We start from the raw sequence: 27,783 nt of genomic DNA on the forward strand, positions 1-27,783 counted from the left end.
CAGTATATATGCACACACGGAAATACCATATCACCAAAGCTTTTCACAGTAGCACTTGAAGAATTCAAGACATCGAATTGCGGAGAATAAAAAAAGGAATAAACATCAATGGTGAATACTTGAGTCGCCTCCAATTTGCAGATGACATTGTTATTTCTGCCACAAATCCAGAAAACCTCCAACAACAAATAAGATAAGTCGCCGAAGCAAGTAAGAAAGTGTAAGTCTCCATATGAATCTCAGCAAGACCAAAATGATGTTCAACGCATTTCACAACTTTGTAAAGATCGAAATAAATGGAACAGAACTACATAAAGTCAAAGACAAGGTCTACCTTGGCTGACAAATAACAATGGTTGGGAACCTTTTGAATGAAGTCAATAAGAGAAGGAAGATGAGATGGGGGCATTGGGAAGAAACAAGACATTTTCAAGAGAACCTTCCACTGTGCCTCAAGAGGAAAGTTTTCGATCAGTGTATTCTGCCTGTGCTCATGCATGGGTGTGAAACGTGGACCCGTAAATGAAAAGATCATGGAGAGACGAATGTTGGGTATGACCAAAGAGAAGAGAAAAATAAGGGTTCAAAACTAACAAAATCACGTTACAACATCACAAGGGTGAAAAAATGTAAATGGCGGTGGGCCAGACATATCACAAGAAGAAATTAACGTTGTTAGACAAAGATGGTACAGCTCAACCCCGTTATAATGCGACCCACTACAATGCGGATCTGCTTATAATGCGGTCTCAGCGTGGCTCCCGATTTAAAAACATCTCCAAGGGGTTTGTTTTTTTAATAACATTCAATGCTTTATTGACTTACCCAGCATCTGCAGCTCTCTCCTCTCCCTGCTTCATCAGGCTGAGTCCAATTTACGTATGCTTTCAGAGGAGGGTCACATGACCCTTCTCTGACCAATGACAGCCCAACTGTGAATACATTTAATATAATACTTATGTAGGAATCGAACCCATGACGTTTCATATGGTGGTACAATACTCTAGCTACAAGCTCTAGCTGGAGTGAGATTCATCACACCAGCCCTGTGGTGTAGTAGCTAGAGAATTGTACTACCATATGAAACATCATGGGTTCGATTCCTGCATGTGTATTATATAAAATGTATTCACTTTGGGCTGTCATTGGTCAGAGAAGGGTCATGTGACCCTCCTCTGCGCTGGAAAGTGTACGTAAGCGCCGCGCACGTGTATGCAGCCTGATGAGCTGCAGAGAGGAGAGAGCTGCAGATGCCGGGTAAGTCCTCGACGATCATGGCGCCCATGGAAGATCATTGGGGAGGCTTCATCCAGCAGTGTTTGTGGGTTCTGTAATCTCTAAATGTAAAAGAATCTTAGTATTTTCAAATGAAGGCCCTTAAACAATATTTCCCAGAGCTAAAAAAAGAGTTCAGCTACAGTGAAATGAATGGGACTAAAAGCTTCCCCATCATGGGGAAGTGGCTTAAAGCGCACACTTAATAATAGCTATAGATTAATAAATGTAATTACGCAGAAACATAGAAATACAAGAGAACATGCAGTCTTATTGCTTCAGTTCACATACAGACCACAGTGTTCATTTCGTCCTTGTAACTCACCACAACATACTCTGCTTTCACCTGCTAGATTCTTAATGAAATGAACAAGACCACGCGGTCTTGGAAAAAGTGATTTGTGAGATGTGCAGACAGCGCCATTAGCTTGTTCTAATCTGAGAAAACTAAAGATGATATATGAAGTCTCCGTGGTAATAATCTTGTCCCCGAGATAAGGAATACACAGTTACAAACATCTAAAGTAAACAGTACAAAGACAAAATAAGTACACCATTTCATCAGCAGAGACAATACAGGCTACTTTGTTATTGTAAGCAATTAGACAGCTGGATGGTGTGTCTCAGCGGTTGCAAGCAATTTGAAGAACACATCAAAGCAAGGTGCACACAAAAAGATACAATGTTATGCACACATCAAATACATTGCATGTTTACTTTTATTTTATTACTGATAGTTTCTATGTCATTTGTATTTTATATATGCATACAAACACAAATCTTACACACACACACACACGTGTGTATATATGTGTACAGGCATACCCCGGTTTAAGGACACTCACTTTAAGTACACTCGCGAGTAAGGACATATCGCCCAATAGGCAAACGGCAGCTCACGCATGCGCCTGTCAGCACGTCCTGAACAGCAATACCGGCTCCCTACCTGTACCGAAGCTGTGCGCAAGCGGGGGGACTATAGAGCCTGTTACACATGCGTTATTTACATCAGTTATGCACGTATAGGACGATTGCAGTACAGAACATGCATCGATAAGTGGGAAAAGGTAGTGCTTCGCTTTAAGTACATTTTCACTTTACATACATGCTCCGGTCCCATTGCGTACGTTAATGCGGGGTATGTCTGTATATATTTCATATACACACACACACACATACACACACACATTTATATATATATACACACATATACATATATATATATAAATACACACACACACACATATATATATGTATATCAAAAGACACACAGTGGCGCCACTAGACAAAGAGTCAAATATATATATAATAGAACTATATCAGTCCTAATGTGGTAGAAAGAACATATAAACAGCAATAAATTAAAACAATACTAATCCACTCCCAAAGTGTTGTCCAGTCCAGAAATTACGCTTGAATAGGTTTAAGGGCAGCTTTCATATGGGAGAACCACATCCAAAGGAATCTAAAAAAACAAAAAGAGAAAGCGCACGGCCCATAGCGTAAAAAGCGTACAAATTTTAACATAAAATGTAGAGATGAGGGAAACGGGCTCACTCACAAACGAACAAGAATAAAAGGCATTTGAATATCACCACCACGGGAACCGCAAGATGTAACCTCCACAGCAGAGATGTTGTAAACGCTGTCGGCAGCTCATGGATCAAGTGATTGGAATCAATAAGGAAGTCCTGCGTAGTCAGTTTCTTCCTGCCAGATAAGTTCTAATTCGAACCTACACTGGGGTTTCAGGCAGCAGGGAAGGACGCTCGCTACGAGCTGGCCGGCCCACAGTGATGACGTATCTCCGACACTGCCCTCCTGACGCGTTTCGTCAGATAGACTGACTTTGTCAAAGGATGATGGAATCTTCCCTCAGACATAGATTTATACAGAAAAAAAGGGGCGGGTTACTAGGCAACCAATGTCCAATCAGTTGAGGGAAACTTCCCTTCCTATATTGTTGTATAGTTCATACATAGAGATTCGCCGATTGGAGAGGTGAGTCCATGAGCGATCCAGAATCGGGAGTGGTTGCAGCAAGCCAGAAGCCCAGTTGCGGGGAGTCTTGTTCTGTGCACAGGTGGGACATGCGGAGACAACTCCTTTTATGTCCTTACGCATGCCTGACCACCAAAAGGTCCGTTCCAGAAGATCAATGGTTCTCTTAATGCCCGGGTGTCCGGAGCTTTTAGAAGAGTGGCCCCATTCCAGAACCTTTCTACGATGTCCCTCTGGAACTTCGAGACCTTCTGGAACATCGGACTGGCCTTGCGCGATGTCTTCCAATGTGTCAAAAGTATTGGGGAGATAATACATGATGGTGGGAGTATGGTTTCCTGTCGATCTTCGGCTTTATTTTATACAACAAATTGCCGGGAGAAGGCATCTGCATTCACATTTTTAGAACCGGGTATATAAGAAATAATTAAATTAAAGCGGGACAGGAAAAGGGATCACCGTGCTTGTCATGATCCCAAGCGGCGAGCACCTTCAGTGTAGAGGAGATTCTTGTGATCTGTAAGAATAGTAACCGGATTTTCGGTGCCCTCGAGCAAATGTCGCCATTCTTCCTACGCCATTTTGATGGCCAACAGTTCACGATTGCCTGTGTCGTAGTTCTGTTCGGCAGATGAGAATTTTTTGGAAAAGAAGACACAAGGGTGCAATTTGGCTTGCGGAGACTTCCTTTGGGATAATATGGCTCCAGCCCCGACATCTGAAGCATCCACCTCAAGGGTAAAGGATAATACTGGATCGGGGTGCACGAGCACCGGAGCTGAGAGACGAAGGCATTTTTTAACTTCTCGAAAGTGTGGATGGCCGCCGGAGGCCACAGCGCTGAGTCGGCTCCTTTCTGCATCAATGTCGAAATGGGAGCCACTACTGAAGAGAAGTTCTGTATGAACATACGATAATAGTTGGCAAAGCCCAGGAACTATTCTACGGCTTTCAGGGTTGTGGGCCAAGGCCAATCCATTACCGCTTTTACCTTGGCTGGATCCATTGCTAGGCCGGTGTCAGAGATGATGTAGCCTAGGAAGGACGTTGTGGTTTGGTGAAACTGACATTTCTCCAATTTTGCGAACAGGTGATTCTGTCGGAGAGGTTGGAGAACCTGTTTGACATGGCCAGGATGATCACGTATGGTTTTGGAGAAGATAAGTATGTCATCCAAATATACAATGACGAATTGGTCGAGAAGATCCCTAAAAACTTTGTTGACAAAATTCTGGAATACTGCGGGAGCGTTACACAGTCCAAACGGCATGACCAGATATTCATAATGACCGTCTCGAGTATTAAAGGCCGTTTTCCACTCCTCCCCTTGTCAGATTCTTACCAGGTTGTAAGCTCCCCGTAAGTCTAACTTGGTAAAAAAGGTGGAACCCTGTAGCCTGTCAAAAAGTTTGGTAATTAGGAGTAAAGGACACCAGTTTTTAATAGTGATTTTATTAAGACCCTGATAGTCAATACACGGTCTGAGAGATCCATCCTTCTTTTTAACAAAGAAAAACCCTGCACCTGCCGGGGATGAGGATTTCCGGATAAAACCTCTCTGTAGATTCTCCTTGATGTACTCCTTCATGGCTTTGGTCTCTGGAGGTGATAATGGGTAGGGGCATCCTCGTGGAGGCACAGAACCGGGTAATAGGTCGATGGGGCAATCGAATGGACGGTGAGGTGGAAACTCCTTGGATTGAGATTTGTTGAAAACATCCTGAAATTCGGAATAAACCTTGGGTAGAAGAGAGGTTACCTGTTCAGGTATGGAGGCCCCACATAGGGCTTTGGATTCTGGGAGCAGTAGGAACTCCAATGGAACAATTGCGCCTCTGTCCAGTCGATCCGAGGGTTGTACCGTTGAAGCCATGGAAGTCCCAAAATAACGTCCACAGAAGGCGTATAAATGATGTCTAGTTGGATCGACTCGGTGTAGTCCTCTCCAGTCTGCAATTGAAAGGGGACAGTTTGGAGAGAAATAAAGGCGGGTTGTAAAGGTCGGCCATCAATAGCCTCCAGGCCAATTGGGTGACTTTTGTGCACCAAAGGAATTTTATTATTATCCGCAAATCCTTGGTCGATAAAATTCCCACCTGACCCGGAGTCCAGAAAGGCCCGAGTGGTGGCATTGAAGATGTCACCGGTTAGGGTGGTGGGTACCAAAAGCCTGGTTGGTGTTTGGAGAGGAAAAGCAGACAATGTTCCCAGTGAGGTCCACCCGGTGCTTACTGGGATCTTAGCGTTTCCTGACTTGTATGGGCAGTCGAGTACCTGGTGCCCAGCATTTCCACAATACAGGCAGAGTCCGGCGTCATGTCTGCGCTGTTTCTCGCCGAACGACAATTTGTTGCCTGCGAGCTGCATGGGTTCCTCCGGATCCAGAAGCGGAGGTTTAGGGGACCCTGCGTAGAGTGCGGGAAGACTGTGTACATGGCTTGCGTCTATTTCTCTCAGCTCTCTGTAGCCTTAAGTCCACTCGAACGCATAGTCCGATGAGCTCCTCAAGCTTCGTGGGCTCATGCCAAGACGTCATCCACTAGCAGCGATATGATATAGGCCATCTTAGACCACTGGGAAAGAAAACAAGATGGCATCAATTTTGAACTGGATATCACATTGGTTTAAGAACACGCAACAGCCGAGCGGTTCGCCGCCGTAGCGGTTGGGCGTAGGGAGTCGGGGTTTGGAGGCTGCGTTTATGGGCGTGGCAGTGGGAGCCGACACCGCTGAGGGGCGAGAATCTATCAGGATATGTTGTGTCTGATCTGTCAGAGTTGCACTGTCCGTTGGAGTCGCTCCATTCACTGACTGTTCTGATCAAGATATTTCTCCAACTTGTTGAACATGTCAGAATGCAGATTCAAGACTCGACCCACCTCAACGGGGTCCATGTTTGTGGGGCTGAGCATACTGTAATGGGTGCTCACCACAGACAGGACAGGACCACGAGGCTGAGACCACTGACCTGCAACCGAGCAACCGAGCAACCAAGTCCGGAGTGCAGAGTGAAGATCGTGTAGTCGGGTCAGGGTAGGAGATGTCAGAGTGGTCGTGGTACTTGCCATGGTCTATGATAGGAGAGATCGGATAGTCGTAGTGCAGAGCCGAGGTCCAGGAGTAGGGAAGGTAGAAGTCCAAATACGAGCCAAAGTCAAATACAAGCCAAAGTCAAACAGGCGCAAACAAGTGAACAGCAAGGCAGCAGTGTGCTTGGGGCAAGCACTTTGTTACATAAACAGAAGTTTATGCTCAGCCAACTAGCAGCAGGGTTGGCTGAGCATTTAAGGACCAGGTAGCAATAGCTGGTTAGTATAAGGCTGCAGAGTAATGAATGAGAACCGCCCCCTCAGACATATTCAGTCCACGGATGGGTAGGGGCGGGGAGAAGAGCGGGTGAGGAATAATTAGAGAGAGCCAGGCTTCTCAGAGCCGTGCGGCGCCTGCATGTAGCTTGTGTGCGATGCGCATCACCCGTGATGTCATGGGGCGGAGCCTAAGCGCGGTGCGTGCGGTGTCCCCCAGCTTGGCAGCGCGACTTGTGTCACCTGTCTCGTCACAGGACACGTCACGGGGGCAGGGCCGAAGCCCAATACTCACAGGTGCCACAAACAACCCCAGAGTAACATCCAAGGATCTGCAGGCCATTCGTCTTGGCTAATGTGAGTGTTCATGACTCAACTATCAAAAAAAGACTGAACAAGAATGTTGTTCATGGAAGGATAGCTAGGAGGAAACTATTGCTGCCCATCTGAAGTTTGTAAAAGAGCACATAGATGATCCACAAGACTCCTGGAACAATGTTCTCTGGACAGACAAGTCAAAGGTAGGACTTTTTGGCCTCAAAGAAAAATGTTATGTTTGTTGAAAACCAAATACTGTGTTCGAACAACTGAACCTGATCCCAACCATCAAGCATGGTGGTGGGAGTGTGATGGTTGGGGCTGCTTTGCTGCCCTAGGACCAGGATGGCTTGCCATCATTGGCACAACCATGAATTCTGTATTGCATCAGAATATTCTAGAGGTAAATGTCAGGCCATCCGTACGTGAGCTGAAGCTGAACCGAAAATGGGTTATGCAGCAAGACAATGATTCTAAACATAAAAGCACATCTACAAAAGAATGGCTGCAGAAGAAAAAAATCCACGTTTAAGAATGACCTAGTTAAAGTCCGGACAAAAACCCCATCAAAATGTTGTGGCAGGACCTGAAGCGAGCTGTCCATGCAAGGAAGACCTCAAATATCACTGAGTTGTAGCAGTTCTGTAAGGAGGAATTGGCCACAATTCCTCAAAACCGGTGTGAGAGACTGACCAGCAGTTACAGGAAAAGCTTAGTTGAAGTTATTGCTGCTCAAGGGGGCGCCAGCAGATACTAAATTTAAGGCTGCATCCCCGCTGGCGCTGAGCGTGCTGTGCGCTCTGCGCTTGCCGCTTTTACTTCCTGTACTCTTTATGTTGATGTCCCCGCTCACGCGGTGTGCGCGTGCTCGTGCGCGGGCACGCATGCTCTCCCAAACTTGGCGCTTGAGGAGACAAAATAAAGTGACTTTGAAGCGCGCTCAACATGCCCCCAATGCCCCCCCGCTCCCGCTTGCAAAATAGACAGGATGCCCGGCGCTCATGCTTAGAGAGTTGGTGACGTCACCGCTCTCAAGCATGAGCGCGGTCAACGCCAGCGGGGACGCAGCCTTAAGGTTCGCAAACTTTTTCCCACATGGATATTGACTGTCGAATCATTTGTGGATAAATAAATGTTGAAAAAGTATCATGTTTTTGTGTCATTTGTTTGATCAGGTTATCTTCATCTATAATTAGGATTTAGATTAAGATCTCATCACATTTTAGGTTTAAAATATGTGAAAATCCTAAGGGGTTCACAAACTTTTTAATCTCACACAAATATATTATTTAGCTGTGTTATTACACAGATGCAAATCATGGGACTAGATAATGGTGTGATGTTTGACATCTTAGAACTGTAAATAATTAGCTATGGGAATGTGTTTGTGTACAAAAGCTCTTCCAAGTCACATCGTCTACCTTGTTTATTATCCCATCCATAATACAGCCAGAGGACATCATACCCCTTTATTTATTTTTTTTAAATCCACAATCGGACACCTATAAGTATTTTTAAATATATATTTTTAAGTTAGTATGTAAACATGGTGTGCGGAGATTTGGGGAGGAGTTTGATTTCCTCTGGCTGCCCTGTTTTTTGTCTGACGCCACTGTGTGATCAGCAAGCGCTTGCACGGGCAGCGCCCCCACCTTTTATAATGTCAGGGTGAGATAAAGATAGTAGAAACCATTGACTAACACCCATTCCGAGACCCCAAAGAAAAAAAAAAAGACATCATATGTCCAAATAAAATAACAAGCAGTTACATATTTGCTTTAACAGGATTCATGTTGCTTAAGGGAGCCAATTACATTGTTACAATCTTTACAAAATGTTGATTTCTGGTCAGTTACCAGGAATTGCACCTTCCATACGGGCAGATGTTGTTATTTTAGTCACCCGGGGCCCAATACAGATCTATGCATGTCATCATTGCGCTGGAGTTCCCTACCAATAGGCGAAAGGTGCTAATCATGGCGCCTGCCGTTCAATTTGGTTGCGTAATTTCTCCTCTTCGTAAAACACCTCAGCAGGTCTCACACCAAGTTTTCAACATGCCAGGTGATTTAGGATGAATCATAAAAGCAGCAAGGTGTTGGTCTTGAATACCAAACTCAAAGCAATGCATTCTAGGCCCCTGGCAGTACAGGTGTTACCATATTAACAATTAATTAAAATTGGTGGAAACCCTGGAAGTGTCATATGAGTTTTGCTGTAGTCTACGCATTTTTAATTAATGTAAAACCAGATGATGCTTAACCTGGGCACCCCATAAGGCTGTAGTTATCACATTTGGTATTTGTCCGGTAAAACGCTAAAGCTCTGATGCTAAAAAACATGTAAGTTCCCTAACACAAACAAATCGGTGTCTCGACCAACTCATGTCCCTTTGGCTTGGTGTCTTTGTAGGTGTACAAATGCTTTGGGGACTATGCTTACAAACAACTTGCTCTCATAAACAGGTGCTGTCTGGGGTAACACGCAGATTTCTAAGTTTGCTTTCCTCCTCTTGTTTATTTTCCCCCCCCTCAGCGATCCTTACTTTGTAGAAAAGGTCTTCTGGGAGCAAGGAAGGAGCAGCTGCAGGCTCCCTGATGTCAAGACTCAACAAATCAACTTGTTTACACAAGTGCAACTTGTGCACAAAGTGTATGCTGTGGTATAAAAACTAAAATAAAGAAACAAGAAATATTTTAGAGAAAAATAGCCCAGAAATTGCTTTATGGTTTATTTAGGGAGCGAACAAAATATTATCTAGATTATTCTTCCGTCCTGTTAGCAAGCATGGTGGAGAAAATGTAGCACATGGCATTTAAATACATTTCCTCTTATGGTTTAAAAATGTAAAATAAAAAATTGATAACCAGTTATATTCTGCCACACACAGAATGAATTGTAAATCAATTTTCATCAAACTCCATTAGCTTCCCCTCTAGAGATTGCAACAGTAGTGTTTGGACAGTGTCTGCTTACTACACGCCCCATGACTATCCTATTTGCAGACTTCAATATTTGTGTAATGGTACAATATCACTGCTCATATTTTAACCAATTAAATGCTTTGAAGTGCACAAAAATAAACCAACTTTGTATATGCCAGAAATCAAGTATAAACACAACTCTAGCGCTCAAAAAGACTTTCCCACCGTGATATAGCTTTATATGATACAATACCGATCAACCTGATTGTCCAGTGTCATGCAGCCCAGAATACTTGTTTAAAAAGCCTTCTTGATTGACAAACACACAAATAGTCCTCTTTGGTGCTTGGATCCTGGTGACTGATGACGTTATTCTCCAATGAGGATACAGGGAGAGAAATAACAACAATACCCGTGCTTCAATACATTGTAAACAATTATGTTCTATTAAACACCTTAATGTGAATTGTCCACAAAGTGAAACAACCTTGAAGGATTCTTCTTCCCCTCGGATGTGTTCTCTGGGATGCCTTAGTCTTGTTCTATAGTACGTGCGGGGGCCAATCACAGCGCGGCCTAACGCTGTGACGTCAGAGTCACGCCCCCTAGCCGTGCGCACACCGCGTGCACTATGTGAACTAAACGTGCACGCCATGTGCATGCGCAACGCCTGGCCAGCCCCCGCACATACTATAGAACAAGACGAAGGCATCCCAGAGAACACATCCTAGGGGAAGAAGAATCCTTCAAGGTTGTTTCACTTTGTGGACAATTCACATTAAGGTGTTTAATAGAACATAATTGTTTACAATGTATTGAAGCACGGGTATTGTTGTTATTTCTCTCCCTATATCCTCATTGGAGAATAACGTCATCAGTCACCAGGATCCAAGCGCCAGAGGACTATCTCTGTGTTTGTATATAATGCAGCTTATTTTTTGTATTGTTCTATTGGTCCAACTTCCAGTTCAATGTGTGGGTTCAAATTTGAAAGAATTGTTTTCTTAAGTTCTAGCCTGGTCATCTTCTACAAGGTTTGTAAGCAAGGTTCTAGGCTTGTCAATTTCTGTATATAGATTAGTAAGCAAACAACCTCTCAACCATTTATTACAATGCTCGTATATAGTAGGCACTGTCTGCATGAGTTATGCATTACATATGTAGCATGGCTGGCCCAGATGACTCTCTACCCACTGTCACGTAAGCCGTTTGTAGATACAGGCTGTGACAGGCTGTCCTAGGGCATTGACCCCCCTCATGCTGACTCTCTGAGTGACAGAAGAGGTGGTGTCACAAGCGTCTGTGTACAGCCAATAGGGGTACAGACCTTGTGCCCTCCCCTTCTGGAGTCTCAGACAGGAAGTACCAAATTATAGTTCAGTTGTTGCGCACCCCTCCTAGTGAGAGGAGGTGTGTGCTGCTCCTCCTGGCTGGGAGTGAGCCAGGCCACAGTCCCTCCTGGGCTGACTAAGCCAAAAGAGATCAGAGGCCTCAAGACTAACAGAGAGCCAGCACCATCCGGAGGCCTGTAATCCTTGGTGACCTATCTGCATCCGCTGTGTGACTTCTGCAGTGTGCTAAATAAAGCATCCCTTTTCATATACCCTTGCCTGAGCTCTCAGTCTGTTGGGCAGGGGTTTGGATGGAATCTGCCCTAGTGTGGGACTGGAAATCCTGGACCCTACTGGGGCTGGAGGCGCTGACACCCTTAGTTAAACATCAAGATCATCAAAAGTCTGTCCTCTTCCCCACACCATCGCGGACAACTCAGCTCTCCTGGACCCTCACAGGTATGCCCGCACCACAACAGCAGTAACCAGTAGCAACATCTTCCAGAGAGGGGGGGGGGGGGCGGTGTTATACTTGTAGCCCTTCCACCTATTTTCCAGTACTATGATTTTTAGGTCATTCCTATTAGTAGTAACTTAGGTCAAAATAAGTTCTAAAGAATTCTAAAGAGAGTTCTTGCTAAATTACGTAAGATGAAGGTGATCAGTCTACTTCGAATCTTAGTACACCAGAAACATTATACCAACATCTTTAAAGCTGCAGACCAAGCAATATCATACATGGGTTTTTTTTTAAATCAGTTCTGTACAATGTTGCATTTAAAAAAAACTCTGAATGTCATTTTTAATGTATTATACTGTAACAATCATCACATTCCCTTCTTCTTCTGAAACAGGCTCTGGCTCAGCCCTTTTTTGAGCCCTGTCCTCTCTCTAGCAGTGCACCAATTGTATCTAGTGGCTGCCTAGTCACATGATCTTCCTCACAGAACTTTTCATCTTTGGTCCTCTTCTGCTGCACTGACAGCCATTTAGTGAACCCACGAGCCAAATCTTCGCCGATCGATCACAGGAGAACGGATCGATCGGCAATTTAATTAATTACTTATCGTTGTGTGGATTGTATTGATGCGCATATTAAAAGGGGGAAAATAAATATTTTTTTAAACTGTTAAAACGGCAGCTTGGACTGCTGCTTTAAGTCCCACTTCACATCCAACCACCAAATTAAACCATTTTGATCAAGTTTAGGACAAAGAACAGAACTGAGCAAATGGCCTCTTGAACCAATATTTATAATATACTTTATGGGATTGCATTTTTATGCAATGCCTTATTACCATATGGTTCCCGGGACCAGTGATTTCTTTTTGTAAACCATTTCACAAATACTGAAATTCAGTTGACAAGACAGAGTTTGAAACGCACATTATCGTCAAATGAATTTAGTTGAAAAATGTTCTTGGACAAATAATTCAAGTGCTTCCCAGTTTTCCCATTTCATTAACACCCTTTCATACACAGTTGACAGAAAACGCCGGTTTTATTTCACTTCTTAAGGTTTCCAGGTGCTAAAGATGTTTCAAAGTAGCACGAAGCAGCTCATGTCAAAATAAAGCATGTTATAACTTTTATTTTTTATATATATATATATTTTTTTTTTTTAATATGCCAGTTTATTTTCACCATCTGTGCTCCATCATACATTTTTTACTCTATAAAACCATACAATTTTGCTTTCTGGACTGACAAGGCCGATGGGTACATATAGTCTATATTACGTCAATTAAAAAAAACAAAAAAACTTTTCATAATCAAACTTCTAGCACTTAAGATACAAATCTCCTTAATCTACCACTTCTTGCTTGAGACAATCACCAAAAAAGAGAGCACAGACTTAGAACTTATCAAATACCTTTTGGTTCCCATCATCACATTTGACCAAATGTCTCCCCCTTTTAAAAAAAAAAACTAACTCTAAAAGCAAAAACTTGTGATTTGTTTTCTTTGTTTTCTTTTTCTTTGGAAGTTGCAGTTCCAACTATTTGATGACTTTCAGACGAACAAGAATTAAGCACTCACAATGGCTTTTAATGTGCGAAGGCAACGTAACCACTGAGGTTCCACAAGGATCATTACTAGGCGCAGTTATGTTTTATGACTTTACTCTTGATTAGACCAAGGGTGGCCAACTACAGTCCTCAAGGAACACCGTGGAAACAGATGTGCACCCGGCGCTTATAAATGTTAAGAAAGTAATTAAGTGCTTAATGTGCATAGAATGAATGGAGCATCGTGTATCAAATGCTAAAAAAGTGCAATACAGTGCAGTTAAAACTGTGAATACAGTGCAGTAAGTGCAAAATAGTGAAAACTCCCTCAAGGAACACCAAAAGGTCAGGTTTTCAGGATATTCCTTCTTCAGTTCAAAATATAAAGTAAATGGGTGCTCCAATAGTTCCAGAATGTGATAAAAAATCATCAATAAATACAACCTATAAATAAACTCTTACATGGCGTGGGTATAATAATATGTGAGTCTTCAGGGAATGTTCAAGGAAAGCCAGTAATGCACCTCCTGAAGGTAACATGCAAGACTGAAGACTCGCCTTGCTGTAACCTCATTGGAGTTAAGAAACAAAACAATATACACTCACAATTTACTTGGAATAAGATTCTTCTTGGATGAATAATGAATCAACAGTCTTACCCACTCCTAGAGTCTCAATAGGTGTAGTTGTGGCGTGTCCAGCCGCTAGTAGATGTAACCAGATGGAAGCAAAAAAAGGATTTTAGCAGCGCACAGCCAGGGGAGCCAGGTTGTAATAAATGAAAATGTATTAACAATAAAACATCACCCAAAGGAGGTGTAGGATCTGGCGTTACAACCTGGCTCCCTAGGCAGTGCGCTGAAAATAATCCTTTTTTTTGCTTCTATTCCTGCTGCAGCACAGGTGGCTCAGTCATTCTGATTGAGCCACCTGTGCTGAAACAGGGATATCCTGAAAACCTGACCTGTTGGTGGAACTTGAGGACTGGAATTGGCTACCTCTGGATTAGACACTGAGGGCATTCATCAAGATAACATGAGAGTAGCTCCAACACAGATGGATACCCCCCCCCCGCCCCCCAAGACAGAAATGTGAAGATGCAGTTTATGTAAGCTTGGGGAGTGGTTGACACTTTGAATGCATGCTCAGAATCGCATGACAGCCAAACCAAGAGTCATACAATACAAGATAGCAAGTTCACACTGGCGACAATTCAACAGATGTGAGGCTAATGGTATCTGATAAGGATATAACGCAGACAGGGTCGCCGTATTTTTCATTGAGAAACTGCTGCTGTGGAACAAGGTATAACATATGAAGCTGGAGGAAGGTAAACCAGGTGGAATATCCAAAAGTACTACTTCACTGAAAGGGCAGTGGATACACAGAATAGCACCCCCCCCCCCTTCTCCCCTTCCCCCGCAGATCTGGCTGCTGACGGTGGCATAGGAGTTTTTCAAATGGATTGCAAATGAAACAAGAAAAGTGGGTACAGGTCATAGACGAGGCGAAGACGATAATGGAATTATACAGCAAGAAGAGTAATTTTGGTAAAATGCACGGTTGTCCCGTAATCCTCACACATCTTTATACCAATATACAAATTGTTGGTCCTAACCACATGCATGCACTTAAAAGAAAACTATTAAAACTGTGAGTGCTCATTTGCATGTCATTCATTACCCAGAATCCCTGGCTGCAGTGGCAGCACTGTATGCTAAGAGATAACGGGGAAAAGCAGGGACGCAGACCTGTCTGAGACATGTGACTGTGCTCACAAGTGATTTTTGTATTTGCTGTACACTGTATGGTGGAGGCTTGTTGTTACTTTTTTTTACCCACCATAACTTATATAAAGTGTGGTTGGAAACTATTCAGCAACACAACAATAAGCGATTTGTTGGGAACGAAAGATGTGCCAAGGTGCACCAACTACAAAAAGAAATCCGTGATTATATTATTACCGAATTAGGCAGCACAGTGATTTTCCCCCCATACTTCTACAATATAAAACAAACAGAATGTGAAGAGGGGAACACATTACATATGATTTTTGTTTGCTAATTGGTCTATAAATGTGAAGTGGGTTCAAATGCACGTATTAAAATCAATGCAATATTGAACGCTTAAAACACTCCATTACATCAGTCAATAAAGAGCACCTGATCATTAATGCATTCATAATCCAATCCAAATGTGGGGCAGAGACATATTAAACAAAATGTATACCGTATTGTGATGCTAATTTTAAAGTGTTTCTTCCTACTGAAAAAGCAATTAAATAATAGATATTAAATAAGCCCCCTGTGGAATATTTGAACATTACCATGTATGATGCAATAAGCATTGAATCCTCCAGCTAAGGTTGATCTGTGTTATTCCCCTGCAGCGCATGGGGATCCTGCTGGCTTGGCCAGATTATGAAAATAAGATTCAAATGACCAAATGCAACTGCAACTTTAAATGTAGGAACCAAACCAGACACAACAAACCACAGAACAGTCAGCTTTACTTGTCATAATTCATGTGTGGAATTCAACTGTAACAGCATTTACTGAGCGCTACATTTCTGCCACTGGCAAATTCCATGCAGAATGTCAAATTTTGAAAACTTGCTGATAAGACGATTTTGATTACCACTGTGCAAGTTGTCATTAATCAAATCAACGTCAGTATGCGTGTACTATATTCAGTGCAACATGCTAATAATAACTTCACTTGTATAGTACTGCCACCACTGAACCAAAAAATGTGGATTGGTTTTATATTGGATGACTTGGTTACTCCCACGAAATGTAGTCCATAGGGGCACTCCAATATTGATACTTAATTATGAATACATTTTCACTAAGCTCACTGGAGTGCCTGCTTGGGCTATACTTCACTTATATTAACAATCCTTGGCTTATTACTGCGCACCCGTTACGATAATCCTCGTTATCCGAGTGATCCCTTCACTGGTCTTTGAATATTACTTCCTCTCGTGCTCATTTCCAAAACAGAATTTGCATCTTCTTGTAAAAAAATAAAGGACTGTAGTCACTTTGATGTTGTATACAGGATTTCAAGTTCCCTTTGAGGTCTGTCTCTTCCCCAAGAAATGTGTGATCTTAAAAGCTCATATGCAGCTACTGTATCCAAGGCTGGGATTATACCTAAAGTCGTATGCGGTGGCACACGGCGCGCCTGAAAAACAACATACAAAAATCCCAATAGAAGTGCTCATACCTGTTGCGGCGTGCGTGCCACGTGGACCTGCAGGGCAGATGTCTCCTGGTGCGATCCTCAAATTTGTTTGTGGCTGGCAACGGCCGCGTTACGTGAGCAGTTCCAGCCAATGGGGGCGAACCGCTCACGTCCAAGCCTCCACCACGCCTCCCTGTCTCCACTTTGCAGTTTCCCTGGTACATGAAGATGCCGCTCGGCGTCAGTGTGAGGCTGACGTCACCGGATTGCGCTGCCGCTCAGCGGCATCTGGTATAATCGAGACCCCTAACTGCACAATTAGAGGTACGTCAAAAAGTAAGAAGAAATGCTTATCGGGATACTATTTTTCTATGGCAGCCTACATTCTGCAAATGTATAAATCACAAATTCAAATGTCTGATCTTCATGGATAAATGGTGTGTCTGAATTTCTACTATTTGATTTTATGTTGTACAAGTAGATCAGGGGGGAAAAGGTCCACTAAAAAGCACAATTTATGGTTTCTTGCAGGAAAATTATTTGTGTTAACTTTCTGCCTGCAAATAAAAAGAAAAGACCCTGCAGATGTAGTCCAAGGCTCTTCAACTTGATGCGCGTGTGTCGCATGTATCCTATCAAGGGCATTTTGTGCGTAGCATGATAACACCAAAAGTGTCAAGGCTGACATTAAAGGGGGAACACTGTAAGTAGCGAGGGAAAATTAGGGAGTTGTGAACAAAAGCAAGATTGGGATAAGAGGGCACAAAAAGGTAGCTGCGGTCAATTCTATACCTGCCGAAGTGGCAACTCGGCATTGGAATCTATGGGGATTTTGTCAGAAAACATCCCGAACAGCAGGCTCAGCAGATATAGAATAATGACCCCAATATTATTGAGCAGCCAAGGTAGGAAAGGATTTACAATGACCCCTATATAATACTTTAGTATTTAACGTAGTGTAAAAGGTCATATAACCCCCGCTGCAAAAATTAATTTAAGAATATATACGTCTTGGGAGTTCTAAAGGAGTAGTATTTGATACAGTCACTTGGTATGTTGTATACACTTTAATACTCAAAATACATGGATCCAACAACAAAAAAGTCTGCATAAAAAAAAAATATATATATATATATATATATAAATATATATATGTATGTATGTATGTATGTATGTATATATATATATACACACACACAGCTATACACACACAGCTGTGTGAAAAAGAAACTACACCCTCTTTGAATTCTATGGTTTTACATATCAGGACATAACAATCATCTGTTCCTTAGCATGTCTTAAAATTAGGTAAATACAACCTCAGATGAACAACAACACATGACACATTACACCGTGTCATGATTTATTTAACAAAAATAAAGCCAAAATGGAAAAGCCATGCGTGAAAAACTAAGTATACCTTATGATTCAATAGCTTGTAGAACCACCTTTAGCAGCAATAACTTAAAGTAATCGTTTTCGCATGACTTTATCAGTCTCTCACATCGTTGTGGAGGAATTTTGGCCCACTCTTCTTTACAACGTTGCTTCAGTTCAATGAGGTTTGTGGGCATTTGTTTATGCACAGCTCTCTTAAGGTCCAGCCACAGCATTTCAATCGGGTTGAGGTCTGGACTTTGACTGGGCCATTGCAACACCTTGATTCTATTCTTTTCTTTTTCAGCCATTCTGTTGTAGATTTGCTGGTGTGCTTGGGATCATTGTCCTGTTGCATGACCCAATTTCGGCCAAGCTTTAGCTATCGCACAGATGGCCTCACATTTGACTCTAGAATACTTTTGTATACATAGGAGTTCATGGTCGACTCAATGACTGCAAGGTTCCCAGGTGCTGTGGCTGCAAAACAAGCCCAAATCTTCAACCCTCCACCACCGTGCTTGACAGTTGGTATAAGGTGTTTGTGCTGATATGCTCTGTTTGGTTTTCGCCAAATGTGGCGCTGTGCATTATGGCCAAACATCTCCACTTTGGTCTTGTTTGTCCAAAGGACATTGTTTCAGAAGTCTTGAGGTTTGTTCAGATGCAACTTTGCAAACCTAAGCGTGCTGCCATGTTCTTTTTAGAGAGAAGAGGCTTTCTCCTGGCAACCCTTCCAGACAAACCATACTTGTTCAGTGTTTTTCTAATTGTATTGTCATGAACTTTAACATTTAACATGCTAACTGAGGCCTGTAGAGTCCGAGATGTAACTCTTGGGTATTTTGCAATTTCTCTGAGCATTGCACGGTCTGACCTTGGGGTGAATTTGCTGGGATGTCCACTCCTGGGAAGATTGGCAATTGTCTTGAATGTTTTCCAATTTTGAAAAATCTTTCTCACTGTAGAATGATGGACTTGAAATTGTTTAGAAATAGCCTTATAACCCTTCCCAGATTGATGGGCAGCAACAATTGCTTCTCTAAGATCATTGCTGATGTCTTTCCTCCTTGGCATTGTGTTAACAGACACCTGAAGGCTCCAGACCAGCAAACTGCTAAAACTTCGGCTTTTATAGAGGTGGTCACACTTGCTGATTATCAATTAATCATGAAGCACCTGTCTGCTACTTAGCATCTTAATTCCTATGTAAGCAGTAAGGGTGTACTTAGTTTTTCCACACATGGCTTCTCCATTTTGGCTTTATTTTTGTTAAATAAATCATGACACGGTGTAATATGTCATGTGTTGTTCAACTGAGGTTGTAATTATCTAATTTTAAGACCTGCTAAGGAACAGATGATTCTTATGTCCCGATATGTAAAACCATAGAATTCAAAGAGGGTGTACTTTATTTTTCACACAACTGTATGTATGTATGTATGTATGTATGTATGTATGTATATATATATATATATATATATATATATATATATATATATATATATATATATATATATATATATATATATATATATACATACACACCTATATCAAAATATTAATGTAGATGACAAACTTTTCTTCACTTTAGTCCAACAAACCAAGCTGAGCACGTTGAAAATGAATATGTTAGTTATTGCTCTCAAAATCACTACCTAGGCGAACTACAACAATACAAATACATTTTTTTTATAAATCGAGAATAAATGAGCATTGCAGCAATTTAAAGAAATTATAAACTTATAAGCCTTCAAAAATAACCTTTGAGAACATTTAAGAGACAAAAAGGGGGGGAAAGAAAATCAACTTTACAATTTCTTAATGCCTCTGCATTTGAAATGTGAGGGGTATGTGGCGATTATAATCAATGCTCTCATTGTGTCTTTAAACTTGTTAGAAGCTAAATTACAGTAATTTTTTTTGCTGACATGCACTGTGTTGCTACTAATTGAATGTGCCCGAAAATAAAATACAATTGGCCAGCACAACATGTACATACAGTAAGTTCGTATAGCAGCACTAACATGCACTGCATTAAATCATCAAAAATATGCCAATTCTACTTATTCTGTTACATTACTAGAGTGGGTACCAAAGCAGTCATATTTTCAACCACCCACGAAGTCTGATTCTAAAATTGGCAAAATGATCACCGGCAAGGCGTCCCTTCAAGAATGTGAATTAAACAATATCAAAGTTAAAAGTTACTTGAATGTGCTATTTAGGCTCCCAATGCATTCAATTCTTATTCTATATATGCTGAAATGCCAATTTGGGTCCTTATCTGCCGAGGGCGAAAATCCCATTAGACTTCAATAGAGGTTTTGTCCGGAAAAAAACAGCCGCTCTGGCAGATACAGAATAAGGGGCTAAGGTCGCTGCTAAAAAAAATAAGCATATGGCAAGGTTGGACAACTCCAGTCCTCAAGGGCCACCAACAGGTCAGGATCTCGGGATATCCCAACTTCAGCACTGATTGAGCCACCAGTGCTGAAGCAGGGATATCCTTAAAACCTGACCTGTTAGTGGCCCTTAAGGACTAGAGTTGTCTGCCCCTGAACATAAGACAACGACATCGTAATATCAATAAGTTGTTGCAAACACAAAGCCAGCAAGTCAGCTGCTCCTAAGGATTTGCAAAATGTGCTTCATGATTTAAGCTACAGCCAAAAAGGTATAATTCTGCTTCTCAGAACTTGAAGGGTGCAACTTTGTGATACTCTGTTTAAAAAAAAACAAAGTAACAATTTAATGAGTTTTATAATGTTCTGTGCATTGATAGTAACCTTTCTTTTTATGTTATAGCACTCCACAAAGATAGGTTTATAGTTTGGGTTTTAGCAGTGACTCGCCTGGATGTATTCCTTGGAGACTCACTGGAAACCTTATGTGTGGGATACAACCATTTAAACATGTGTAATGACAACACAACAGACCCAATAGTTGCCAAGTAAATGCCACCACGGGTATGGTGTCAAATAACATTGTATCCAAATCATCCCTTTGCTGCAAGCAGAGCCTCAATTGAATTCTAGTTTCACGTTTCAAATTGCTTACAGAGAATATTCAAAGTTATGAGCAAAACATGGAGGAGTCCCTATAAGCTTCGTTCTATGGCCTGGTTTCAAATACACATAATTTAAAAAGGTGCAATCCGATATAGTCGGCCTGGTTTATGCCTGTCCCTAGGTTATGTGCCGCCCTTAGGGCAGCACTAATAAGGTCACTCCCCCAAACCCCCCCCAACTCCCCAAAACAAATTTCCTTCCACATTTTCCCATAGGTAGGAAGCATGGGGTCTCTGGGTATCTCCTGCTCAGGTTTAAATGTCCCATCACAGGGCCAATAGGAAGCCATTACATCATAGGCGGCTCCTTATTGGCCCATGTGACGAGGGGCTTTAAATCTGAGAAGGAGATACCAGCACCCAAAAAGGTAAGTAAGTATCTCAGGAAGCAGGGGTCCCCAGAGCCGAAATTATTGTGGTTCAGCTTCGGAGACCCACGGCTTGAAACCCACTATAATAAATGAAAAAGAAAGAAAAAGGAAAGCAGCAACGATGTTACCGTTTCCCTCTTGACGCACCCTGAGACCTTCCGCCCCTAGGCAGTGCCTTACCTAAGGCAGGGGTGCGCAAACGGGGGGGGGGGGGCAGGAGATTTGTCTGGGGGGGGCGCGGGGCGGTTGCAGAGGTCCCACGCGCTTCCCCCAAGCATTTAAATTAAATGCCGGGGGATCGCGTGAGGCCTCTGCAACAATAAAACTTACCGGGATTCAGACGTTGTGACGCGTCTCCATGGGTCATGTGACGTCACAGGCATCAAATGATACCGCGGGTCACGTGACCTGATGTCACTTGACACCGGAGCATCATTTGACGCAGCTGCCAGGGAGGTGGGTGCGAACTCTGGAGCAAGCAGACCGGGGGCGCAGCAGAAAAAGTTTGCGCTCCCCCGACGTATAGTACGCCTAGAAACGAGCCTGGTCGCTCAGTTGAGTTTCCTAGGGGCCTCTGAATCAGGATGTGTTTGTCAATCCAGTGTTTTCTTTCCCCCTATCTCACCCTGTCCTTATCAGACAGACAATAAAGATAAGGGGAGGTGGGGAGGGAGGGAGGAGGGAGGGAGGAGGGGGGGAGGGGGGGAGGAGGGGGGGACGGAGGGGGGGAGGGGGGGAGGAGGGGGGGACGGAGGGGGGGAGGGAGGGGGGGAGGGAGGAGGGGGGGAGGGAGGGGGGGAGGAGGAAGGGGAGGGAGGGAGGAGGGGGGGGAGGGAGGAGGGGGGGGGAGGGAGGAGGGGGGGAGGAAAGAATTGAGAAATAGCACAAGGACTGCCATGTATGATTAGGGCAACACATGGCAGGGAGAAAGATTCAGCCAAGCAGCCAGACTTGGGCATACATCACCTTGTCTGGAGAGATATACCAAAGATGAGTGTGAGTTTTTTTGGTTATTATTTTCCAGGCTGGCCCATAGTACAGGACACCGTGCTGCAACAGATGAGGCCCGCTCAATCATTTTCTGGTAATAACGCAGTTGGTGTTAAAATATGCAATGCTTCCTTCCCTAAGGGAAAATAAAATAGCTGTTGAGTAAAGATTATAATTTATTGGCTAAAGAATATTTGTTGATGCCAGCTTTCAGGAACCGCTCAGGTTCCAGGATCTCAGTAGTGATTACTGTTGGTAATTGCTAATGATTTAGAAGGTGCCAGTGTAACACGTAGACCAGAAGTGTATAACATCGCATTACAGCTGAGCTGCAGAAATACACGGGTTAAATGCTGATGAGTAGTGGATTGTAAAACTTTTACAGCCATGGACCTGAACGCACAGAGATCTTTGTATCAGTTCCAAAGTTATGTTTGAATTGTCAGGCTACTTATCTTTTATGTGGGTTTGTCAATAGAAATGGGGCAAAGAAAACAGGGGTTGTAAAATAATTGTGTTATCAGCGTTGTATTTTAACATGGTATACGATGCTGGCACGTACAAATGCAGAGTATGCATGTTATACTCTAGGTAAGACCATTTCGCGGGTCAGTTTTGGGGGACCGCTGAAAATAAAGAGCAGTGTGGGGATTGCTGCTTTAATTGGAATGGGGATGAAATCTTCCCAGGAAAGAGGAAGGCAGCTTCCACACCAGGCAAACTCTGCTCCAGCACAGGCAGAGAGGTGTTAAAAGCATATTAATAAACAAGTGTAACAAAGTCGCATCCTGCAATGCTGAGAAGAACAAATACAAACAGCAATTCATTTTAAAAGACTGGATAGCAACCTAATTATTTGCATTTTAATTAAGCTGATGTTTCCCAAGTGTCACAGGTTAGCTTGGTAACAAGATTACCACTGCATATCCTGCTCTGCAGTTAACCCTTTCAGCATCTCTGGTGCAGGTCGTTGTTAATGAACGGGGATCCTTAATTCTTTCAGTGCCAGAGGGACCATCACCACACAGCAAATCACCTCTCAACCTTGTCTCATTGTATCAAATCTCTAGATTTGCAGATGTGCAAATAATAATATCCTTTCATCCCCTCCCCCCCCCCCCCCCCACATCCTTGTGACCATTGTCCTGTAGATCACAGTGTTCGAACAGGTCTATTCTGGATTCATGGTCATCTCAGATCAGCGAGACTCACGGGCGATTAGACACACCGCTGATTTTTAGCTTCAATAGATCCTTGCTGGTGATGTAGGTCAGTACTTTTCCATCAAAAATGCCCATTTTTTTTGGGACAGAGACACTCTAAATCCCATTGACTCAGGTCATGGAGACCCTGAAAATCTCTGCAGAAGTGGTTGCGTTAACGCCTGAGGTATAACTTTAAGGAACCTCTGAGGCGAAAGGTGCTAAAATTAATGTTATTTACCTTTGCCTGTAAGAACTTTCAACTCTATAATTAAGGTTCAGTGAAATTATTTAAAGGGGTAATCCCTCCCCAGACCAAAGTGAACCAATTCCAGTGACATGTTTAAGGGGTCTTATCCGGGTAACAGAAAGTTTTTTGTTTTGTTTTTGAAATCCAAATCTGACACCAATAGAAAATGTTAATGTATTATTTAAAGTGAGACTTGGGAGGTGTTTGATTGCCTCTGGCTGCTCCCATTTGTGTGATGTCACTGTGTGATCAGCAAGTGTTTGTACAGCTAGAGCAGCCGTGCGCAAACTGGGGGGCGCAAGATTATGTAGGGAGAGCGCAGGCTGCGTGCGGAGAAACCTGGGGACGGGCAGAGCTGTGCACGGGTGGGCAGAAGCTCTGTGCTGGTTCTCTGCTCTGTGTCTTGCAGAGGGAGCGGGGCCTTGCTGCGGGGCCTTCCCTTCACACAGACAAGCCCTCCTCCTCCTGTCTGTTACCCGCCCGTTTTCAGCAGCACATGGGGGGACCTGAACAGGCTTAGTTACTCCACCCACCCACTGTGTGTGTGTGTGTGTGGGGGGGGGGGGGGGTTCGAGAGTGTGTGGGGGGGGGGGGGTTGAGAGTGTGTGTGGGGGGGGGGGTTGAGAGTGTGTGTGGGGGGGGGGTTGAGAGTGTGTGGGGGGGCGGGTTGAGAGTGTGTGTGGGGGGGGGGGTTGAGAGTGTGTGTGGGGGGGGGGTTGAGAGTGTGTGTGGGGGGGGGGTTGAGAGTGTGTGTGTGGGGGGGGGTTGAGAGTGTGTGTGGGGGGGGGGTTGAGAGTGTGTGTGTGGGGGGGGTTGAGAGTGTGTGTGTGGGGGGGGGGGGTTGAGAGTGTGTGTGTGGGGGGGGGGGTTGAGAGTGTGTGGGGGGGGGGTTGAGAGTGTGTGGGGGGGGGTTGAGAGTGTGTGGGGGGGGGTTGAGAGTGTGTGGGGGGGGGGGTTGAGAGTGTGTGTGGGGGGGGGTTGAGAGTGTGTGTGTGGAGGGGGGGGTTGAGAGTGTGTGTGTGGGGGGGGGTTGAGAGTGTGTGTGTGTGGGGGTTGAGAGTGTGTGTGTGGGGGGGGGTTGAGAGTGTGTGTGTGTGTGGTGTGTGTGTGTGTGTGTGTGTGTGTGGGTTGAGTGTGTGTGCGGGGGGGGGTTGAGTGTGTGTGTGTGGGGGGGGGGTTGAGTGTGTGTGTGGGGGGGGTTGAGTGTGTGTGTGGGGGGGGTTGAGTGTGTGTGTGTGGGGGAGGGTTGTGTGTGTGGGGGGTTGAGTGTGAGTGTGTGTGGGTGTTGTGATTATGTGTGTGTGGGTGTTGTGATTAAATGCAGTGGTGCACAAGCTAAGGGGGCGCCCCGGGCACAAGATTATTTAGGCGGGACGCGTGCGGCGAAAAAGATGTGCGCCGGCGGCCAACCGAAGATGTGCGCAGGCGGCCGAACAGGATAGTGCAGGTGGCGGCCACGTGATTCGGAGGTACGGGGGAGGAGCACGCCCCAGCGCTGTGATGTCAAACTCCCCTCCCGGTGTCTGCCCTGCAATAGCGCTGTTTTCCTGCTCTCCTCCGCTGGCAGCCTGCTTCGCTGCGATCCTCTGCAAGTGAAAGGGTCGGCTGCACCTATATCAATCATACTATGAATGTGCAGAAATAATGGGGGGAAAAAAGTGAAAACACTTCCCCGCTCGTGCTTGCAAAATTATGCAGGACACCCTGTGCTGATGCTTGGAGAGTTGGTGATGTCACCGATCTCAGCAGCAGCGTGGACGCAGCCTCATTTTGCAAGACCGAGCTGTTGAAGTATGTAAATATTTAGACTGCGCTTATAGTGCCGGCAACGCGACGTCGCCCGAAAACAAATGCATTGTTGCCGCCGCGTGCCCTTATAGTAAGCGCGACGGGTACGACGCGATTTTTTTGAAGCCGGCAATATTTGATTTTTTCAGGGGCTGTCGCCTCATGTGACAGCCCCTGAACCAATCAATAGCCTGGTCGCCCGCGCCGACACAAAGCGAAATACAACTTTCGCTACCGGCGACGGGTGACGTCACGCGTCTCCGTCGCGGGCACCATACGCGCGGCCTTAGACATATTTGTATTTACATTGTATACCGTTTAATAAAGGTTTTTTGTTTTTTTATGTGATTTTGATTACAATCAGGCAGGGGGGCCCGAGAAATGTTATGGATAAAAAGGGGGGCTTGGCATAAAACGTTTGCTCACCCCTGAGCTAGAGCAACCCCCCCCCCCCCCACCTCTCCTTAATGTTTGGTTCTCTGATAAGGACAGGGTGGGTGGGATATGGGGAAATAAATTACTTGGTTGTCAAACACATCCCTATTCAGAGGCGCCAAAGAAACCCAACTTGTAACCAATTTAAAAACAGAAATGAAAGTAGACAAAGTGTTGCTATTAGCATTGTTAGAACCGTTTACAGATTTGTAGACTATTAAAAGAAGGTTTTCTGTCCGACTATGTGGAATTGCACCTTTTACAAAAACTACAACATGGACAGCTTAGGTCAGACTGCAGGACTTTGTGTACGTTCTTATTAAATGTGATGGTGCCGCTAATTCCTAGTTTTCATCACCAACGGCAATGGAAATGTGGATACCAATGGCTTTTCAGATTGTTAGTGACTGAGCAAACTGCAAAACCACCCAAATTGTGACACACCACCCAAGCACAGATTGCAGAACACCCGAGCCAAATGGAATGTGCTACCATGTTAGCAGCAGAAATCTGTAAAAGCAATTAGACTATCATCTGAAAGTGATAAAATGCCACAACCTCAGAAGAAGAAAAAATGTAAATATGAACCTAGTCAATTAATTAGTGTTCGTAATTAACACTCCAGTCCCATGTACTCAATCTTAAAAATGTAATTTATTTATTTTTGGTCTTATTCTTTTGCTTGCCCGATTTGAGAAGATTATAAATAGTATACGGACTGGAATCATTTAAAAAAATAATAATGGCTACCAATATTTCCACCCAAAGCGGGTGTGGTACTGGCACGATTCGGATGTTGTTTTTCTTTAATTATAAGTTTTAAATGCTTATTAAACCAAAATTGTATTACAGGAACTAAGCAGACATGACACTTGAGATCAGGACCAACACTCCACATAATATGTCTCAAAATAATGGCGGATATTGCGCTTTAATAAAGCCGGTTTCCTTTTCACATTTTCTCTATTAACAGGACAACATTTTGACGTTGTTTGCATTAGGTGTTCACAAACGGAGGAATTCACCTTGGATACCTACTTGACCTCAAATTGTATAGACGTGCACCCAGTATTTTCCTAAACTATATGGGCAGACAAGGTTATGAGGTCAAAGTAAGGATTAACGGGTCATTGTGCAGTCCACTTGGGAACAATTACTTTTAGTCACAGCTAAGTGGACACATGATTGAATACCAGTAAGACAGCTCACATCACACAGATAACAATCCTTGCAGCGATTAGGAATTAAAGCCCCTATGATTCACCTTTTATTACTCAAATGAACCTAAGTATTCCATTAAAAAAAAAACTCCCGGTATATGCATGATGCAAGGTCTAAATTGAAACGCCACCTCATTAAACAATGATATCTAATTTTATCTAAATGAATTTTCGTGAAAGAACGCCAGACAGCATAGGAATTTCTCAAATGAATTATCACACGCGATACATCATTTTACCAAATCTACAGCATAGAAGAAAAAGAGAAAAAGAAGAAGCTGCAGAGGATAAGAAAATATCAACTACAGATGTGGAATGAAAATAGCATTATTATTTCATTAAAGGAAAGTTTACTGCTAGAATAGGATAATCCAGGATATAGTGGGTTTAATACTTGCAGATCCAATTTTACGGAAAGCATAAATGCAAACGGATGTTTAATGGCTTATCCTGCTCCGTTCCTCAAATGCCCTAAATAAAAAAATAAATAATGTATAAAGAGAGACCCAGTCCTTCACAAAAAGGATTAAACTCCTTAGACCCCATTTGTGAATGTAAATTTTGTTAATCGCTATGCAGAATCTGTAATTGTTCAAACAAAGTTTGTACCCATGAGCAGCTTCACCATGCGCGGTAAGTAACCGTCCTCATGCCAATGAGACCCACAAAGTTAGTAAAAGTGTTTGCGGCTGGGTTTTTTGGTCGTGCACGTCTTCGAACTAGGCTTTGCT

General features: G+C 43.5%; 1 protein-coding gene across 9 annotated transcripts in view; it reads right to left on the reverse strand.

Moving 5' to 3' along the window:
* The window catches only part of FOXP1 (forkhead box P1), a 501,565-nt gene that overhangs the window by 431,403 nt on the left and 42,379 nt on the right, over positions 1–27,783 (reverse strand). The window contains exon 3 of one of the 9 annotated variants that reach the window (XM_075574309.1): positions 9,445–9,570. The exons of 7 other annotated variants lie outside the window; for them this stretch is intronic. The gene's annotated coding sequence lies outside the window, so the exon portion shown is untranslated. Of the gene's footprint in view, positions 1–9,444; positions 9,571–22,133; positions 22,294–27,783 lie in introns of all 9 variants that reach the window. One more of the 9 variants, XM_075574308.1, reaches the window with a different exon arrangement.

The sequence above is a fragment of the Ascaphus truei genome, chromosome 17 (assembly GCF_040206685.1).
Source record: "Ascaphus truei isolate aAscTru1 chromosome 17, aAscTru1.hap1, whole genome shotgun sequence".
Lineage (NCBI taxonomy): Eukaryota > Metazoa > Chordata > Amphibia > Anura > Ascaphidae > Ascaphus > Ascaphus truei.